We start from the raw sequence: 6,067 nt of genomic DNA, 5'->3' as shown, positions 1-6,067 counted from the left end.
TACGCATATTTAATCTGGCGTGTATTTTATCCTTATACCACACCTGAATTTGGACTAGCTGCATGTCAAGTGCTCAGTAGCCCCGGGGGCCTAGCAGCTATCCTATTTAGCAGTGGAGCCAATGAGCATCAGGCAGCCAGTCTTTCCCGTCTTGATTTTTTTTTCCCACCTCTAATTCTTTCAAGCATGTATCGAGTGCAAGATACGTGCTCTACCCAGGTAGATTTTGGTATCTTAAAGTACCATGCACAATTAGACACACTGAGTAGGAGAATACAAACCCCTAACAAGTAGTTTTGAAGTGGTCTCTAGCTATTGCTTGTAAAAACAAAGGAGGGAATAAAGGAGCAATCCAGGGTCAAGGTACTAGTAAACACGTGTGCAGTGGAAAGAGTGAGAAGATAAGAATATGGGGGGTTTGGTTCTAGTCCCTAATTTTGCGCTCTTGGGATAATTACTAAACCTCTCTGAACATCAAGTTTCTCAGTGTAAAGAAGATGCAAAAAATGCTTGGAAAATGTAAAATATGTAAACACAAAGTAATAATATTAGTAACATATTAATCCCCTCAGTTGTAGGGCATTTTATTTACAAAAGCAGTTAAGTGGGTCTCAGTTGGAAGGAATGTAAGGAAAGCATTCTCTCCATTGTATGGAGATCAGACTGCCCCAGAGAAGGTCCCAACAGCAAGCAGTAGAAAGAAGTTCAGGCGGAAGTGCCAGATTCCAGGCAAGTCTGGCACATAGGGAGGGTTAGGAAAAATAGTATTGGATTTATGTTCAGAGGATCTGTTCTCACATCACTGTTAACTATTTACTAGCTCAGGGACCCTGGGTAGTTTATTGAACCCTTCTGAGCCTTAGATTATCTATAATTAAATTAAAATTAAGTTGAGTGCTATCACGATGCTCACCTGATTGTTTTGATGCCCAAAGAAGAGAATATATGAAAAGATCGGAGGGTGGTTTGTCAAAGGCAAATCCTACACAGGTATTGATTATGACCATCATCCAGGTGAGAAATGAACTTGAACCCTCACAGCACAGGGCAGGGAGTCAGGCCTTAGGAGAGGGTCAGGTTATATTTCTTGAAAACCTGGGGACTACACAAAGCCCCAGTCATGCAGAAATCAGGATTCTGTCCAGAAAACTAGAACACACATGGGGCAGGTCAGGAGTCCGCTTCTTAGGACTTGTGGTTTTAAGGTTGGACTTAGCTAAAAGACAAAAGCCAAACTAATGGAATCTGGACACCTAATCAGAGCTGGATCATCTAGTTCCAGCAGGTGAAACCACGGCCCTGGCTCCGCCTGCAGGGATTTTTAAATGACTCCTGATCAAAGGCAAGACTGACCTTAGATTGTTGTGTGGGGATGAGCCTACAGATGAAGAAAGACCATACTGGACTTGGTGGTAGAGAGCCAAGTGGATCTTTACTATGAACATTTTTTTTTTAACTTACTTTAAAAAGATAGGCTTGTAAATTGGAAGTGCTTTTTTTGCAAGATTCCTGCTCTCTATTCATGGGTCACTATGAGAACATTTCTTGTCGTTAATCCAGAGTTCTGTGAAATATATGGTCCCTCTCCAGCAGCTGCACACATGATCGCACTGCTCGGTAACAGAATACTGATGAGATGACTAGGTTCGTTAAGAAGGCTGAATGATAGTGATCACCAAAGCACACATCAGAAATCTACAATTGCGTATGATGATAAAACACCATGTTGACCATATTAATTAATTTAACTTGCAGATAGAAAATTACACCAGTCTATCTGATAACACATAATCTTCCAATAGGTTCATCCTTAGAGATGCCTGATAAAAACTCTACCAAACTAATGACGTCCAAACTAAATTAAAATCATTTGGTTCTTCCATCAGCTAAAAAAAGGTGGGGTATTCAGTTATTATTAAACTGGAAACTGGTTTAATTTTCCCTTAATTTTTATTAAAAAGTCATGTGGTAAGAAATACTGATTAATTATCCTCTTACAAATCACTCCTAAAATTTATAGATATTGGCACAAGAAATCATTAACTAAGGTGAGAAGAAAATTTTACTATTTTTTAAAAAGATTTTATTTTTTTAAGAGAGGTGGGGAGGGGTAGAGCGAGAAGAAGAGAAAGAATCTTAAGCAGGCTCCACACCCAGCATGGAGCCCAGTGTGGGGCTAGATCTCACAACCCTGGGATCATGACCTGAACTGAAACCAAGAGTCAGGTGCTTAACTGACTGAGCCACTCAGGTGCTCCTTAAAAGATTTTATTTTTAAGTAATCTCTACACTCAACATGAGATTCGAACTCATGAGATCAATAGTCCCCTGCTCCACTGACTGAGCCAGTCATGTCACTATTTTTTTTGGGGGGGGGGGGAATAAGGCAACTTTTGATGATGTGCTCCTGACATTTGAGTCACTTCATCATCCCTGCTTTATCAAAATTTGACATAGTTTGTCTCCTCATAGCATCTAACATCAACTGGGGTCTATTATCTCAAAATAGGTATGGAAGAGCACACAGTATTGATACCGTAAAACAGTATAATTCCAAAGTGTGGTTCCCAGATCTGTACCATTAGCATCACCTGAGACAGAAACTTGGCACGAGTCTTTGGGTCCTAGCAATCTGTGTTTTAATATCTCTCCAGGTGATTTTGATGGACACTCAAAATTGAAAACTACTGTCTAAGGTACTAGCAATGTGAGAACCTAGTAAAAAGATATTAGATTTTTTTGTTTGTTTTTTGTAAATAAGTTGTGTTGAGAAAAATATTAACAGACTTATTAGACAGCCCTATAATTAATAAGACAGGCAAAATGCATCCAAATCCAACATAAGCATCTACTAATCAAAACCCTTCCCCTCCCAATTTAGCATAGTTGGTAAGGATTATTTATATCCATAATTACACTTCCTTTGCTATTTTCATTGCTTCAACAAATAGTACTAAAAGACACATGTGCAAGACAGGAAGAAGGAAGAAAAGGGTGGATGACACCTGTGTCTATCCCCTCGTATAAACAGCTTTTCAAGTACAACACTTTAGCAGATTTCTATGGCTCACCAGCTAGAACTACTGATCAGGACAACCTCCTCCCATCAAGAGATAATTAATGGGAAGGCAAGTATAGAATTTTGTTTTCCCACTCTCTAGAGTTTATTGTTCTTTAAAAAAGAACTCTTATAGAGAAAGAGGTGTTGACATGGGTCAAGGGTCAGCCTATAAGATTATAAATAGGAGATGTCAGTCCAGGCAGTCATAATAAAGTATTTACAAGAATGATCTTTAAGCTGTAGTGATACGAGGACAAGGAAAGTATATCAAGGTAGGACCCCGAGCCTCATGTCCCCGTTTCCAATGTGGGGCCTTCCCCTACACCCAAAGAAGAGACCATATTAGAATGTACACTTGTGGGAGGAGTGACTTTCAACTGCCTGTTGACATTTGGAAGAGCCTGACATTCATGACACCAGGCAGGTTACTGTTTAGAAACATAGACACTACAGGTCTATCCCTCTTTCTCTTGGAAGTGTGCGTCCTTAAGTATATTCTCCTCAGTTACTTCTCCCCTTTGGCAAACACACTGGACAGCCCTTCTCAGAGTGGAGAGAGATTTAATGCTTTCTCTCTGATGACTGAATGGGAAAATTTTAATTGGGATAGGAGGGAGGTTGGCTTGCCAATTTCTGAGATCCAGCTTTTCCATTATTAAACTAAATCTGTATTTTGACTCCTGCTTGGTGTTTTTGTTTGTTTTTAATTAAACATAACCCAGAGAGAAGAAAGGGTGCATGACAACTCCTCCAAGCCTCTAACAAAGACAATACAATTATAAGGAGATCTTTTTTTGCAACCCACAACCTATGAGGAATAATATTTAATAAAATAAAATGAAAATGTTAAAGGGACCAGAAATAATGGTTTCTGGAGGTAGAAAGGAATATGAGCATAATAGGATTCTGTCCAGAAGGAGGAACTGAGTATCATGAAATAAGGGATCCATTATAGGAATAAATGGAACAATTGTGGAAAATGGGGAACCTGTGGGATCAGAGACAAGCTACTAGCTAACCTCCTAAAGCACCGGAGCAAGTTGGGAGCTTGAAAGAGACTATGGGCAGCTGCCAGGGGTAGACTGTGAGGAACAGGCAGTGATGTATAAGGAAAGCTGCTGTCTCCATGTCTGGTGGTGAGCCTGGGATGTGATGGGTCAGTAGGAACCCCAGGTGGGAAGAAGAGCTGAGTGAAGGGAATCTGGAATCACCTCGTTTCTCCGTATCCTCCTTCTTTCACTACACCTAACCAATGAAACCTTCAAAAAGTAATGACAGCTGCCTTGTCTTTCCAAACCTTATGCAGTTTCTCTTTTGACGAACTCCTTTAATCTTAAACCTTAAGAAACGGTTTGGGAAATACAGTTGCAGCCATACTTAACTTCCAAATAAAGACAACAGCAAAACCATGCCTCTACTCTATCCTTGTACAACCCAAACATACTCACTTCTCCCCAGAGGACACATAATTCCACATGTTGCCTCGGTCACGAGTGATGTCCATTCTTCTTTGGGCTAAATCACACTTGCCCTTTGATGTCTCGTAACCTAAATACTAGGCTACAAGGTTAACCACTACTAACACATCTTATGTTAGAAAACAGATGAATAGAAGATGGGACACAAGCAAAGAAAAATAACTGAGATTGAAAAAAAAAGAATACACACATTTATTTCACAGTTGGGATGAAATACTCATAACTACTGCAGTTCCTGTTTTTTGAAACTGGACATGTAGTCATTGCTGGTATTTCTAACTTCCTTCTAACACTAAGCTTTTCATATCCCTTTGCCCTTAGTAAACATGTTAGCTGGTCAGTTTGTTGCTTGCTGAGGTGGCGCAAACTGTCGTTCCTGAGTCATGAGCAGTTATTGTAGTTTTTCATTAATTTTCATCACAGATATAGGAGTACGAAGAGAAACCCCAGAAGTCCTCCTGTGTTCCAGACATTCTTCTCCCTGCCTTCATTGGGAATTCTACAGAATCATCATCTCAGCCAATACAGTTAGCCTCTTCTTTTCCTCTTGGTTCACTGGCATTAGAAGCTCAGAGTGGCCAGGTGCCAGTCTCAACTTCCAGTTTAACAGAACATTTGTTGTATCCCTTGGTGAAAGAATTTTACCCTGGCAACCAGAAACTTAAATCCAACAGAGCCTAGGATTCCAGAGATAGGAAGCTCAAATTTTGCAGGATCAATGGGAATAGAGAAGCCCATCCTACTTATATCCTTTGCAGAGGAAACATTTAATAAAAATTTTAAATTCTCTTGAAATAAAAATAGAACTTCTTAAATCTCATAAAGCACTTCTAAAACAAAACAAAACAAAACAAAACAAAACACCCCAGTTACATCACACCCTTCACGATTGGAAAAGAGATAAAAATGTCCATTCAAAGCAACATTAGAGGTCTTAAATAAATTGACAAAGTACAATAAAATGATAAGGAGAAATGAAAAGTATAAGGATTGGAAAGAAAGAAAACTGTCATTCCCCCCCCCCGACAATTGGAAGTCTATATAAAAATTCAAAAGAGTGAATGAATAATTTGTAAGTAATTTTAGCAAGTTAGCTGGATACAAGGTTAATATATAAAAATCAACTATGTTTTAATATAACAGGAACAAATTAAGGCAGGAAAAACCTTTAAATCTCACAATGTTGAGTAAAAGAAGAAAGATACAAATGGATACATACTGGGTGACTCTTTTTATGTAAGTTTAAAACCAAGTAAAACAACTGTGGTGTTAGCACTACAGTAGTTACCTTTGAGGAGGAGGGAAGGACAGAGATCGAGAAGGGGCATGAGGCAGACTTTCAACTTGGGTAGTCGTTCACTGGTGTTATGTTTTGTGCACTTTCTACTTGTATATATTTTTCAGAATTGAAAATTTTTTAATATAATTAGAAAGTATATATTAATAAAAAGAAAAATGATAGAAGTAATAAACACATCCATGACCTGGGTTCTTTGAAATAGATTAATAAACTTCTGGTTGATCTAAA

The sequence above is a fragment of the Ursus arctos genome, unplaced genomic scaffold, assembly GCF_023065955.2.
Source record: "Ursus arctos isolate Adak ecotype North America unplaced genomic scaffold, UrsArc2.0 scaffold_4, whole genome shotgun sequence".
Classification (NCBI taxonomy): Eukaryota; Metazoa; Chordata; class Mammalia; order Carnivora; family Ursidae; genus Ursus; species Ursus arctos.
Note: the sequence above shows the minus strand (reverse complement) of the source record.